This window comes from Suricata suricatta, chromosome 3, assembly GCF_006229205.1.
Source record: "Suricata suricatta isolate VVHF042 chromosome 3, meerkat_22Aug2017_6uvM2_HiC, whole genome shotgun sequence".
In the NCBI taxonomy this organism is placed as follows: domain Eukaryota; kingdom Metazoa; phylum Chordata; class Mammalia; order Carnivora; family Herpestidae; genus Suricata; species Suricata suricatta.
This window is the reverse complement of record NC_043702.1, coordinates 146,365,006-146,380,949: the sequence shown is the minus strand read 5'-3', so window position 1 is coordinate 146,380,949 and position 15,944 is coordinate 146,365,006.

The window sequence follows — 15,944 nt, the reverse complement described above, 5'->3', positions numbered from 1 at the left end:
TTTGAGTCTTTCTTTTTTGTTGAGCTTTTAAAAAGCCGTATCTTGAACGGTGTCACCTCCATCCATACAATCTAGTTAAAGCTAGTGACCATTGGTCATATTTAACGTAGCTCTGCAATTACACATGATTTTGGACTATAATTCCTAGATTGTAATTTCATTCTGAGTTTCCTTTTTTGGAATAAATCGATTAACTTTGTTCTTTTTGAAAACAGTAAAGTGGCTGACTCCCAATTAAATATGTAAATGAGAAATAACTGATGTCTTTTGAACAAAAAGGGAGTATGAAGAATAAGTTTGCCTGGTTTGAGAGCCAGATGGTCCACATTTGGCCCTGGTCACATCCACTTCTCACTCTTCCTATTATAACATACCTCAGCTAACTGTTTATGAAAATGACAAGATCTTATTCCAAGTTATTAAAAAGATTTCATGCTATGAACTCAACGCTCAATGAACCATTGTAAGATTTGGGAATATATTGGTGTCACCCAGGAAGATTGCATCAACTCTTTTAAGGTCTTCAAATTTGAATTCGCAGATGAAAAGCTGTAAAATGCATTCATGGTATCTCTGAAAGATGATTCTTTTTAAGGTCTTGTTTTCAGGGGCATTGGCTCTGTGTACTCCATCTAAAGACTAAAGACTGAACCACTAAATCTCGAGTACAGACTTAGACCTTCTGATAATTCTCAAGACCCAGCTTTATATCCCCGAAGTTTTTTGATTCTGTCCACCGTCACATTTTCCCATTGCTACTGCTCCGAGATTCAATTCAATCCTCTTGACTCTGCTTGACCCAGATTATTGCAATATCTTAACTGGCCTCTCTGCCTTTAACCTCATTTCCAATCCAGGTCTTTCTAAAACACATCTCTGAATAGGACACTTCCCTACTCAAAAATCTTTTGACATTATTTACAATAGCTATGGAAGCAACCTAAGTGTCCAGCGATAGATGGATAGATAAGGAAGATGTAGTGTATCTACATAAAGGAATATTACTCAGCCATAAAAATCAATGAAATTTTGCCCTTCATGACAACATGGATGGACCTAGAGTGTATTATGCTAAGTGAGATGAGTCAGACAAAGACAAGTACCATATGACATTACTTACATGTGGAATCTAAAAAACAAAACAAACTAACAACAAGAACCAAACACAGACTCATGAATACAGAGAACAAACTGGTGGTTGCCAAAAGGGAGAAGGTGGAGGATGGGCAAAACAGGTGAAGGGGATTAAGGTATACTTACTTAATAAATATAAATATAAAACAAATACGGTGCAGACAGGAATGAAAAAGTACAGCATAGGGAAAATAAATAATGTTGTAATAATTTTATATGGTGACAGATGGTAACTATGTGTATTATGATGAACATTTTATAAAGTATATAATTGTTGAATCACTGTTATATACCTGAAACTAATACAATATTGTATGGCAATTATATTTCAATTGAAACAAACAAACAAAAAAAACCCCAAAAGTTTTCAATACTTTCATTGTTTATGGAGGAGAATGCAGATGCTTTAGTATACCAGAACCAAACCTGACATACCCCGTCTTTAGTCACCTTTGAAACCTTATCTGTAATCACTCTCTTTAACACTGTCCACACTTGCCATACCTCCACCCCTGTGCACGGAGGAATTCAGTGCCGGTGTCTTCTGCTTGGTGAACTCTATTCATTCCTCAAAGTCCAGTTTGATATGTCAGTGCTTTGGATCTCTGTTTCTTTTTTCTCTCTTTATCTCTCCGTGTCAGCTGAATAAATTTCTTTCTCCTCTCTATTCACTTCATTCTAATGCACATCACGTTGTGGTATATTTGTGGTTATTATATGTTTTCTTCTCTGGCTAAGATATTACCTCCCCAAGGGTAGGAACTGTGTTATATTTACCTCTCCACCTTTTCAAATAAGTGATAAGAAAAAGTGTTCTGGGGAGCCTGAATGGCTAAGTTGATTAAGTGTCTGACTTCAGCTCAGGTCATGATCTTATAGTTTGTGGGTTCAAGCCCTGTGTTGGGCTCTTTGCTGACAGCTCAGAGCCTGGAGCCTGGTTCAGATTCTGTGTCCCTATCATTGTAACTACTGTATTGTAAATGATGGAAAATAATTGCATATGTTAAAAAATAAATTGTGTAAAAAAAATAAACATTCTATGTTTACTGAAAAAAAAAAAAAGATTCTGTGTCTTAAGCTATCTCTGCCCTTCCCCACTCACACTGTTTCTCTCTCTCATAAATAAACATTTTTTAAAAGAAAAAAAAAAAGAAAAAGTGTTCTGAGTCCATTTCAATCTCTACTTTGGAGTTTGTTCTTTATAAAGCAAATTGAATGGAAAAGAGAGGAGTTCTGTTTAAAAGCAAGCACACATATTTATAACTCTCACTTTCTGTAATGAAACTGATATTTTATAGAATACTTAGAAAAAATGGGATGTAGGGGTTCCTGGGTGGCTCAGTCAGTTAAGCATCCGACTTGTGATTTCAGCTCAGGTTCATCTCATGGTTCATGAGTTCGAGCCCCTCATCAGGCTCCACACTGACAATGCAGAGCCTGCTTGGGATTCTCTCTCCCTCCCTCTGCCTTTCCCCAGTTCACACCCACTCTTATCTCACTCAAAATAAAAAATAAACTTCAAAACGAAAATAGAATGTAATAAAATTTTCTTTTTCTCAATGTACTGTTACAACGCCTCCCCTCACCCAACATTCTTTTTAATTCTGTTCTTCAAAATGTTACAAAATGTATTGGTACAATTTCGTATCTTCTTAAACATTGCACAGCAAAAGTGATTTAGTCTTTTTTCAGTGGTTGGCAATTTTGATGAGTCAAGAATCTTTCAAATGTGGGTATATCTTGCTCTGGTATTCTCTAGTAATCTAAGGAATCAACTTAATTTATTTAAAAACATTTTTAAATGTCTTTTTATTTTTGAGAGGGACAGAGAGACAAAGAGCAAGCGGGAGAGGGGCACAGAGAGAGGGAGACACAGAATCGGAGGCAGGTTCCAGGCTCTGAGCTGTCAGCACAGAGTCTGAGGTGGAGCTTGAACTCATGAACCTTGAGATTATGACCTGAGCCGACGGAGACTTAACCAGCTGAGCTGCCCAGGCGTCCCTAAGGAATCAACTTTAAATACAGGGAAATATTTTTGCTGAAACATGTGCACAGTGAGCTGAGATCTGCGGCCATCTTGGAGGTGTGTCCTTGGTGTGTGCTCACCAAGAAGAGCATTGGCTGACAGCTCAGCTTCTGCACCTTTGGGATCCAACACAACGTTCACGCCAAGGCCACTCTCTCCCCAGAATGCTCTCCTCATCGACCCGGTTGAGACCTCTTTAGTGCAGATGCCACACTGCAGTGTGAGGATATTCTTATCTGGTTTTTCCTTCTGTTTTTCCAGTGTCACATCCTTGTTTTGCTCAAAAGACTTCCAGCTTACGCCTGCTTCCCTTTCCTTTATTCCTCACTGAAGTCCCCCCTGGCAAATCTCCTTCACTCCTGAATCCATTCTGGCATCTGCCTCCCAGAGGATCTAAACTGGCAGATCTACAGGATAAATAGAGGTTACCTAAGCTAAGCAGGAAGACAGAAGTTCAGGTAGGGTGGACAGCATGGCAAGTTCAAGGGCCTGGGGCAGAGTAAGTGGAGGGCCAAGCATGGCGTAGGATGACCTGGAAGGGGAGAGTGAGCGGGGGGTTTTCCTTTAAACAAACCCCATTAAAGGATTTAAATCAGAGACGATGAGCCAATTTCCATTTTGAAAAAATTATTCTGGCATCTTTGTAGCAAAGGAAACAGTTTGGGAGAGTCTGAGAGTTCACGGTAGTCCAAACTAAGGTGGTGGGGGGGGGGGCGGGATGAAGATGTATAGGCACATCTGAGAAATACGTGTGAAAGACTTGGTCATGAATTGGAAATAAAGAGCTGACGGAGAAGGGGTATTTTCAATTTTGGCTGGTGGAACTAGGTGGACAGAAGTGCCATACATTGAACCTGGGAGCTCTTGAAGGGACCTGAGTGTGGAGGGAGGCGTGTGTCCATTGGATGTGGACACACTGAGTGTGAGATGCTCAAGGAGGGAGGCAAGTAGGCATTTGACAAGGGGACTGGGACATGTATTCAGGTAGTGGGGATCGCAGCTGCGGCCGGGGATGCAGAAGCCCGTGGTGTAGGGGCCAGAGTCTGTCTCCGTGAAGGCCAGGCAGCGGCTGAGACATCAGCAGTGGCCTCTGGCTCCTCAGCTAGGGGGCTGTGGCGGAGCTGGAGGACGAGTCTCAGAGGAAAAGAGGTTTTGTCCTCATATCTCCCTTGGTGTCTTTTCACAGTTTGATAAAAGCACGTAGGGGTCTGAAGACGGCAACGAGGAGCAGCAGGATGTCCTTCCCCCGCCCCCCGACACTGAGGCACAGGGAGTGGGAAACATGAACACGCACACGCATGCGCACAGGGAAAGACTTGTTTTAAGATATTGCTCCCATTGTAGGGGCCGCAAGCCTGAACTCAGGCAGGACTTGATACAGCATTCTTGAGGCAGAATTTCGTCTTTTCCCCAGGAAACTTAGTTTTTGCTCTTCAGGTCTTTCAATGGATTGAATGAAGCCACCCATATTACTAAAGATACTCCCCTTACTTCAAGTCAAGTCTGCCTTCACAGCAACACCTAGATCTGTGTTGAGTTAAGTAACGGCGCTAGAGCTGAGCCAAGTGGACACAGAAAACTGACCATCACAGAGACTGGAAACCCGCCAGAGTGGGGCCTGGGACCTTGAGGTTTCAAGGAAGACCAATGAAAGGAAGTCATACCCTGCTCCATGTGAGAACTCAGGGAGTGTACTGGTTTGGGACTAGCCTTTCCAGAAGGTCTAGAGGAAGTCTTTGTGAACTCAGAGGAAACTGTGGGCTGGGAATGAAAAGGAGCTGCAGCAGAGGGCCTATGGCTGTGAGCGAAAAGGGGGAACCCAGACTCCCTCTTCCTCGTACCTGCAGGCGAGCCGGAGTCTAGCATGGCCCCTCCTCTGGATGGAGGAAGTGAGTACGTTGGACATGGCGGGCGCATAATGCCCAGCGCTGGGCCGACCGCACCTCCCCCTCGTCCGCTGTCCTGGTCATTTCTATTAGGCTGTGCTCTTATAATTCTGCAGTCCTTAGTTCTTAGCAAAGACGGCTGTGTTTTTATAATGGCTTTCTAAATGGTTTATTAACTATTGCCAACTCTGCCATGATTTAGAAAGGAAATAAATGGCTTTCCGAATGTGGAAACCAGTCTAAGCAGGAACTGGCACCTGTGGGAAAACACAAGTAGAACTTGCCAGTATTCTTGGCGATAGGAATATGTTTATACTTTGAAAGCACAAACTTGCTTAGGAGTAGATACTGGAACTGTGACTTCTCAAGTGCTGAGTGTCACACAGAGCCGCGGACAGGGAATAAACCAGTACTGCCGTCATGTGACTTGGTACGTGTTTCTTGTCTTTGGACCTCAGTTTTCTTCTCTGTAAACTGGGTGGGAGATAATTCCTGCCTGGATTATTCCAGATTGTTACGAGGAGCAGGTCAAAGGAACCGATAAGAGTAATTTATTCAGAGAGGTTAAGACACTTGGCTGATGTGGACTGTTGTTGTGACAAGTGTTGTGATTTTTTTATTATCATTCTTCTTATTTACAGAGAATCTAAATATGCAACTTGAAATTTTAATGTGGCCTCAGTACAAGGGCAAACAGTACAGTCGGGGAGTCCTTGGGTCTTTCCATATTACATTTAATAGGAAATATTTAATTAAATATTAAAAATTGCTCATTATTGACTTGCCTCTGTCTGATTACTTAATCATCAGTGTAATGCTTATTTAGACTTTCTCCCCACAGTCTGGGTCTCACCCGGTTGGAGGCCAGCCCAGGGTGGACAGGCTCTCTGACAGAGGGCCGCACAGTGGTTTCTGATTGAGCCTCTGGGCCTCCCCCTACAAGGCTGTCCTGTCTGCCGCGGACAGATTGCATTGCCTCGGGATATTGACCCGTTTGTTTGCCTGCCGGCTCATTTTCTTCTCTCCTCTGCAAACAGAGGCTGGATTTGTCTCTTCCACTTCCAATTTGGGAGGCAGATTGCAATCTTGGAAATCAGAACGATTCACCCTCATCTGAATCACACTGAACATTCACAGGAATTCAGACTGTGACATCGGTGTTAATATGGTTTACGGTTTCATGGAAGCCCAGCGAGTTGAATGGTTGGCCAGCTTTAGCTGGTGTTGCTAGTTGCTCACACAGCAGCAAGCCTGTGGGGCCCTACCTGCTGGTACCTGGTCACCCACATTGTCACCTTGTGGCTACACAGTGTTATGAAGAAGGCGGGCAAAAAAACTAGCGTTTTACGTCACTCTGCATTTTTTTTCTCTTCTTATTGCTACTTATTTTATTTTACATTTTTTTTCAACCCTGAATTTTATTTTACCCATAAGGAAGGTGATTTTTAGGGCAGAGATTATTTTGAATTTTATCCTCACAGGTTTGTAGGCCAAATCAATTGTGTTAGGTCAGAAATTTTTTCATCTTTGGAAGTTAAACTTTTTTCAAGCACTAGGTTGATGACTATTTGCAAATCATTGACATGTGAATTGTACTCCATAGCCTTTACTGTCTGTACTATCCAGGCTATCAGGTTCATATAAACAGACTGTTTGCTTTAAAATGTGTGTATTTCAAGTCCCGAATTAGAAAGAAAGTACCTGGGTTTCAGTGGTTCTTGCAGCACCTGCCGTTCTTTCTTCCCACCTCCCAAAGCTCACGGCTAGAGGCCGGCATGGTTTCTTCAATATGCAAACCCGATTCTCTTTGAAAACCCTTCATCACCTTCAGGCTCCTCCAGCCTTCTGGTCCTCCTTGCTGCCCACCCTCGGCCTCATTTTCCACCCTCCCCCACAGGCACTAGTGTTCCAGTCACGCCGAACAATTTGCAATTACAGAGGGATTTATGAGCTATCAGAGCTGTGTCTGTGCCCCTGCACTTGCCTCCATCAGGATCTCTCTCCCTGTGTTCTCTTCCTTCTGTGTATTTCAAGACTCACGTGTCTCGTTACCCACCCCATCCAGCCCCACCCTTCCTCTGGGCCCCCCAAGATCCTATCTATCACTGCGCCCATGGCGGCTGTAATTGTTTATTTATCCAGTGTTTCTCCCTATCAGATTGGAAGATTCCTCACACCTGCGACTAGCTTCTCTCTCTGAACCCCGGCATCTAATACACTTTGTGACCGTTTACAAGCATTCAATAAATATTTCTTGAATAAATTGTTCCTATCTATTTTCTACCTTGTTTTAAAAGAGACATCTTCTGGTTAATTTACGCTTAGCCTAGTGTTTTAGTTTATAGGTCTCAGCTCCTTGAAGTGTGGTCCCAGGACAGTAGCATGTGTATGAGCTGTCAGCTTGTTAGAAACACAGAGCGTCCGCCCCGTCCCAGACCTGCGAATCGGAATCTGCATTCTAGTAAGCTCTCCAGGTGACTGTGTGCACCTTCAGGTTTGCAAAGCTCTGCCATAGATCACTGAAAGTCATGCAATCTTGTTCCTTTAAAAATACTTCTAGAATTTAACCTTTTTTCTGAAGTAGTAGTATACTATTTTTTAAAGCAATTTTGTAAAAAGTTTTGAGTAAAACTCTAGCATGCTAAATTTAGGAGTAATTCTTTATGAAAAATAGAAATTATCATTGACATTTGATATGATTGCAGATGTAGGAAATTTCTGCCTGGAAAAAGGACATGAGCGCACACGGATGAGTGAAGTATGACTAACACTCTGTTTCCTTGTTGGAGGGGCGTAGGGACGGTCCCTGGTTGGAAAAGGAGGCTAGACAATTTGTCTTGAAATTTTATCTGTAGGACAACACACTCCTTTGCTTAGATTATGTAACCAAGTTTTGCTTAGATTAAATTACCAAATTAATCTTTCTAATGATACAGGTATCCGTATTTTATATAGGTTTGAGGAAATGTCAGTTGTTTATAAAAGGAATGAGTGAACTCCCTTGCCAATCTTTTTCTGTAAAACCTCACATCTAATCCACCAGCAAATCCTCAAGGCGCTGCCTTTGGAAGGCACTCAGGACCTGACTGCGTCTCACCACTTTCCCCAATATTGCTCTTTATTTTTTTGAAGTTCTACAAGCTATGTGGGGCTTGAACTCATGAACCCTGAGATGTCAAGAATCCCAGGCTCTCCTGACTCAACCAGCCAGGCACCCCTTCGCAGGGCTGTTCTAATCTAAGCCACATTCATCTCTTGCCTGAATTTTTACAAGAGCCTCCTATTCGTTTTCCTATTTCCACTACCAGTCAATGTTTTTTCTCCACTCAGTTGTCAGATCATGCCGTCCTCTGTCCCAGATCCTCCGATGGCTGCTCATCTCAGTCTGAAGGACATTAAAGTCCTCATAAAGGCCTCCACGAACCCCCCATCTTCTCCAACATCATCCTTTCTTGCTTACTTGTTCCTGTTCACTTTTGTGCTCCGGCACATAGGCCTCCTGACTGTTGTTTCTCAAGCCCAGTCACCAATGCTTCTGCCTCAGGGCCTTTGCACATGTCCTCCCCGCCTGGTGGAAAACTCTCCAGATGGCTTGTTTCAGCTTTCTTTGGGTTCTTCTGAAATGGCAGAGCCCTTCCCTGACCACATAGCTCTCCCACCTTTCCCACCCACCATCACTTTCTATCTCCCTATCCTACTCACTTTTTGCCATTCCCTAATAGAGTACATAGTTATCATTTTACCTATTTTTGTTTCTTACCATTAAAATTCAAGTTCCATAAAGTAGAGGATTTGTTCTGTTCACTGCTATACCCCTAGTCACCAGAACAGGCTAGCATATAGTAATTTCATAGAAAATGCTGGTTCTATGAAGGAATGAATGACAGCACAAAGAGCAGTTATTAAGGGGTGCCACGGATAAAAATTATTGGCAAGTGGCTCAAGTCCATTGTCATTACATCTGATGTTACCTCCATGTGCTCAACTGTTTCTTTGTAAAATCCGATGCCAAACTTTCTAATAAACTGCAACATTATCAGATCAATAGATCTTTCATTCCTTACCAATGTTGGCATAATACTCAGAAGACAACATGTTAGAAGCAAAAAGAGAGAGCAGAAAGTTCTTAGTCATGATTGTTTATTCTCTATTATGATTATGTCCTCTTTGTTTATTCCCTTTCTCTCCCATTTTCCTTTTTAGACTTTGAGGTCTGTGCCACTTTAAACTGATGGAATACTTGTTTCCAATGTGAAGGTTTTGGGTTTTTTTTTACGTGTTTATTTATTTCGAGATAGAGAGAGCACGAGCAGGGTACAGGCAGAGAGAGAGAACCCTAAGCAGCCTCTGAGCTGTCAGCACAGAGCTCAACACAAGACTCAGTACCACGAATCCTGAGATCATGACTCAAGCTGAAATCAAGAGTTGGATGCTCAACCAACTGAGCCACCCAGGTGCCCCACAGTGAAAGGTTGTAATGACCAGGTATTACTCCAAGCCATTAGCCTAAATCAGGGATCAGCAAACACATTCTGAAAAAGACCAGATGGTAAATATTTTAGGCTTTGCAGGCAACACGTGGTCTTTGTTGTAACTACGGAGCCATTATCACGTGGAAACACACAATATCTAAATTTGTGTGGTTCTTTGGTGACAAAAGTTCACAAAAGCAGGTTTTGCTATATATGGCACATGAGCCATAGTTAGCTGACCCCTGGCCTAACCTAAAGTCATATAATTCTAGACTGCAAGTCCTTGATAGTAGGAACAGTGTCTAACGCATATACTAGGTACAACGGAATATCTGTCGAATATGGAAATAAATATAAAAACCCTAAGACAAATCCATCAATAATCTAATACTGGATGCTGCTGGTCACAGGTAGAGTACTTGGTGCTTTATCCTTCCATGGTCCAAGGATTTGCGCTTCTGACTGTGAGGAACCTGTATCAAATGACACTTCATGTCATCACTTCTAAGACGTACCTGTGGACAATTAAAGTTCTTTCAAGTCAGGGTATGTCTTACAAAGTTAGAAGAATATTTCCTTTTAAGTGGTAAATAAAATAATAGTGTGCCTCACAATTTATGTGTGATGAATTGATATTAACTTTGAAGTTATAAAGTATTTCTCACTTGGATTCTCAGGTCAAAGAGTGACCAAAGAACATATTCACCTAAGTAAGAACGTAAACTTAAGTTGTTTATGAGGTAACCCGTACAAGGGCTCGTGAAGCTAATAGTGTCTGTATCTTAAGTGCAAGGCTATTGTTTGCTTTAACTTTCAAACAATGCCAACATTCACGGTGAATTAATAGACAATAAAAAACCAAGTAGGTTTTTATGTTTGGGATGATAATGACTTTCAGAATTGTTTTCTAAGTCATATTTTCTTTATCCTGGCTAATTAAAGAATCTGATGATACTGAAATGATCAGTTGAAAGTACAATTTTGATTGTTAGGTTCTCTCGGAAAGCAGTAATAAGAAAAGTGAAGAGGAAGTTTTTCATGCAAATCAGGACTCGTATTCCTTTTACAAGGGGAAAGAGACCATTAGTACTGCTTTTCAAATTACTTATGTTTTCAAATATATGTTGATCATAAAAAACAATTAATCATTGTATTCAGTCCAAGATACACTTACTGAGTACCTATTTTGAGTAGATGTTGAGTTAAAAGAAGCTAAAGCGATGAGGAGCAGGCTTATGTCCCACCCAAAACATCATGGTGGAAGGAACGGGCATTTGGTAGACTTTCTGTTCCTCTTTAATACACTGGAGCCATGTGAGGGCACAGCGCACTCCCTAGATGTGTGTTTTATTTATGCTGGGAGATTTGTGACTGATATTTTGTAAGTTCCCTTTTCTCTCTGAGAGCACGGCAATTCCCTAGAAAGGAAGTTAAGGAGGGAGGACGGAAAGAAAAGATCACTGCCCTTTAGGCATCTGGGCCAGGACTCCTGACCATGGGTGGATAAACAGCTCATTTACTTTACTCTGATCAAGAAAGCGCATGTCTGAAATTGTCCAGGCAAAGATGTAAGGCAAGATTCAGCAACCTGGAGACCAAGTACTAGCTGGTTTGGGAACCCAGTGACGTGATTTAAGGGTAGTTGGCAGCACAGTGGGGAATGTGAAGATGGGCAGTGAGGAAAAGGGGGAGCCTTCCTTGCAACCTCTCCCTCTCATCGGCCTCCATCCCTAGGGGCCTCATGGTTTCTCTGGAATGTCCTCAGATGTACAAGTGGCAGATGTGTCCCTCACCCCAGGTTTGCAAAGCTACTTCCTTTCCTTCTGCCACTTGCACACACTCCCCAACGCCCAAAGAAACCTTGACCCCCTGGGCCACTGAAGGCATAGACTCCTGTGTAGGCGTGGACGGGATGACAGAGCTATCTGCCATCCTGATCTCTCGAGAACCCCCTGATGGAGGCTCCCAGGGAGACAGCGTGTCTTTCTTCGGCGTGGAGAGCTCAGAAGCAAACATACATGATTAATAAGTACTTTACTGATTACAAAATAAGCAGGCTTTGAGTTTCCCTATTCCCTTGCAATTAAAATGACTTGTGTTCAAACACATAAAATATCTGCAGTCCCAATTTTCCCTGAAGTCCCTTCCTTAAGATTAAAACAGTGCTTACCCACCGTCGTGCTTTGGATCCTTCCTCGTATCTTCACATCTGTTAGGAGGCTTTGTTGCATATCAGATTATATTTGGGAAAGTTTTCCGCAGTGCTTCAAAAACAGGAAATTGGCATCTTTGTGGATCATAAATCAAAGTTGGATGGAAACCCCCTTTTTGACTTGCCTCGTGCCAGCTGAGCTCTTGCTGCACCTCGTGAAAATAAACGCAGGAAATTCTGTGGATGCTTCTGCAGGGCCCCCAAAAAAAGTTACATGTATATAAAATCACTCAATTTCAACTCCCAGCACATTGATACCTTATTTGGCCATGGTTTTCCACAGAATGAGGTAATACAATGACAGCTCTAATATTAGGAAAAAGAATTACACTTCTTATTGTTACCTGGTGGGTCTTACATGACATGATTTTTCTTTTTTCAGTGTAATAGCCTCATCACACTTCCTTTTCTCTCTCTCTTTTTTCCAAATCTCTCTGTGTTTTGAGCTCGTCTGTTTGCCCCTGCTAGGCCCTGTCTTCTGGTCTCTGATCTGACCTGTGACTTTCCCTTGGCTGACTAGTTCCTAATGCTCATCTGTCAGTGGTCTCCCATGGCTCAGCCTGTACACCTTTGTAAGTAGTATTTGCATTTAAATATTGCACCTTCCATAAAATTCTCTTTGACTAGTAATGTTTCAGGCACCAAAATGGCTGGGTAAGGTGCTTGCATTTTAGTGTTGAAAATAAATCAGGTCTCTCTTTGACTTCTCTTTATGTGAAAATGAAATGAAGCAAAAGTACGAAGAGAAAACAAGGATAAGCAGCAGAAACCACTTTTATTTTTGTGCTTAGGTATGCCAAAGTAATTATTTAAAATTTTTTTTAATGTTTATTTATTTTTGAGGGAGAGGGACAGAGCCACAAGCAGGGGAGGGGCAGAGGGAGAGAGAGACACAGAATCCGAAGCAGGCTCCAGGCTCTGAGCTGTCAGCACAGAGCCCCACACGGGGCTCAAACCCACAAACTGTGAGATCGTGATCTGAGCCGAAGTTGGATGCTCAACTGACTGAGCCACCCAGGAGTCCCAATAAAGTGATTACTTTTAAAGATGTGAAATAATCATGTAGTAATGGTGTGTTTCTCTGCCTTCACTTTATATATGCATATCTTTTTTTTTTTTAATTCATTCAATCATTTATTTATCTTTGAGAGATAGAGTGTGAATAGGGGAGGGACAGAGAGAGAGGGAGACACAGAATCCGAAGCAGGCTCCAGGCTCGGAGCTGTCAGCACAGAGCCTGACACAGGGCTTGAACTCACAAGCCATGAGATCATGACCTGAGCTGAAGTCAGCCACCTAACTGACTGAGCCCCCGCAGGAGCCCCATCTTCATATATACATTCCAACTGAAGTTGAGAAAAGGGAGATTTGTCTGAAAGAGTCAGGCAGTGTGGTGCCGGAATGCTGAAGTAGATGTGGAGATTGACAATCCCTCTCTTCCACATTTTTTTCAGAGATTCTGTATGAATCCAAAATGAAATTCATGGTTCTGTGGTTAAATGCCGGAGCCTTGTGTTGGCTGGAACTGGGTTTGAGTCGTGGGCTTGCCACTTATCAGCTGTGTGACCTCAGGAAATGCGCAGTAATTAAGCCAAAACACAACTGTGATAATAACCCCATGTTGCAGGGTTGTTGTGTGAATAAAAGGAGATGATGAAAAAAAATTTTTTTAATGTTTATTTGTCATTGTGAGACAGAGACAGACAGTCATGATCATGGGAGGGACAGAGGGAGGGAGAGACCCAGAATGTGAAGCAGGCCCCAGGCTCTGAGCTGTCAGCACAGAGCCCGACGCGGGGCTCACACTCATGAACTGTGAGATCATGACCGGAGCCGAAGTCAGACGCTTAACCGACTGAGCCCCCCAGGTGCCCCAATAAAAGGAGACAATTTAACCAAATAGGGGCTCAGCGCTTTTAAGGCTGCAGTCTTTGTTAGTTATCCTTGTCCCTATTTTCATAAATGAGACTGGGTGTTGGGTGAGTGGCATAGTCCAGCGTGTGTGTCTGGAAGCCCATGTTAAGAGGTGTAAGGACTCTTCTTTCTCCCCCAGGGGGTCACACCCCTTCCAGGCTTTTTTAAGGGAGGTGAGAGGATGCGCCAGCACTGGCCGGGCACTGCCCATGGAGCCTGGCTGGAATCCAGGCCACACAATGGTCATAGGAACATTTGACGCTGAGATAACACAAGGCCACAAGGCAGGGGCAGAGGGGAAATAAAACCTCTCACAGCAACACTCAGGGGCAATGTAACACGTGTTTCCACACTTATTTATAGAAGCTCATTCCACCTCTATACCAGAGAGCTTTTGCCAGTCCTAATTTGTTTCTGGGCAAAAATCCTTGTGACAAGATTTCTTTTTTTTTTAAACAGTGAATACTTTTGTAACTGCATTCGTGGCGCTGGAGTAGGAGTGGAGATGACAAACACAAAATGTTTTCTCTTCATAAACAACACGATTGCTTTGGATTCACACAGTCCTCCAAAAATTAATGCATATAGGATGTTTTTCAAATACTTTTGTGATAAAATAAATACGGAAACTACTAGTGAAACTGGGGTATGAGAGAATTAGGGTAGCTCTTAAAGTTATAACATGGTCAGGACCAATTTGGGGGTGAAGGGTGGTGGTTATGATGCTGCTTTCTGTTAAGATGGGGCAGAAATAAACGTCACCCCGAATTCTCCTGTATGTGAGACTCAGAGAATTTTTGTGTTGAAGATGTTGCCAAGGCATTGAGCAATTGACACCTACTTTTTTAATGTTTACTTATTTTTGAGAGAGAGAGAGAGAGGGAGGGAGGGAAAGGCAGAGAGAGACGGAGACAGAATCGGAAACAGGCTCTAGGCTCTGAGTTGTCAGCATAGAGCCCGATGCTGGGCTTGAACCCATGAACCGTGAGACCATGTCCTGAATGGAAGTCAGTCAAGACATGTTTTATGGATATCCTGGGTCTCTCTAGTGTAACCTCTTTCATTTGCTCTCTTTCGTCAGGTTGGGGGGAGAGCTGTAAGTCCGGGATGGGACAGCAAGGACCAGCAACCAGATGAGGATGATCTCTAGTCCCAGAGCATCTTGTCCCTCACAGAGGAGGTTTATGTGGGACGCTGGCACCTCCGCCACCATGAGCCACTTCCTGATACAGAGCAGATGCTGGAGAAGCAGTTTTGGATGCGTGGACAGGATTTTTCAAAAAGTAGACGCTCTCTTTCTCAGAACAGTAACTACTGCCTGACGTAAGGATGAGCTGGTCTAACGTGTTTGGCAGAATGGGATTTCTCCTTTGTGTCTTACATAAACACTGAAATGAGCTTTGTAAATTCATCTCTTCTACATTTAGGTATCTGGAGTTGGCTGGATCCTGCCTGTCATGCTAGCAGACTTCAAAGACTCAAGCAAATTTTTCTTGGAGGGAAAAAAATCCTTCCTGAAATTTTGGACCGGTCTGTTTGGATGGCCATGCTGGGAGCTTGGACTGTCACTTCCGTGGGGTCATTAAAGATGGCCCAGCCATCCACTGGAGGAATTACATCCCCAGTGCTCCAGCTTTAGGTGGAACAGTTTCTGGGAAATCACCAGTCTCTAATGGAGTTGGTTTCATTTTTGGAAAGCTTTGATTCTTTTTTTTTTTTTTTTCATGTTGTGCCACACTCTTCCTCTCCATGATATTTACCTACTTTGCTACCAGTTTTTACTCCTGATGCTGCGGAACACATTTCCTTTCCCTTTTGTGGTTCTTTCTTCAGATGGTGCTCAGAGATGCTGAGAGCTTTGTATCAGTGAAATAATGCCATTCTCACTGCCTAGTTCTTTGGATTAACCAAAGATGGGAGCTCGAAGCTCAAGATGGGAGCTGAGGTACTGTCACACATATGGACCATCCCTGAAAGAAAGTTGAAATTCATTTGTGATACTGAGTTTGGAGTGGATGGGCATGTTGGATGGGCACTAGATTATCTTGGTCTTGGCGTGACTGAAATGTCCCACGTCAAGGAGACAGATGGGAAGCAACATCCCTAATTCTTCTGTGGCGATCACATGTGGCGCTTGCTCTGTGCCCTGCACTGGGCCAGTGGCTTAGAGAGCTTTTCCAGGCACGGCCCTTGCCCCATGTTTACAGTTTAGAGGGGCAACCTTGGGAGAGAGACACAATGAGACTATACTATGATTCATAGCAGAGGTCTAGAAATGGGATCTTTTGACTTTGAAAGGG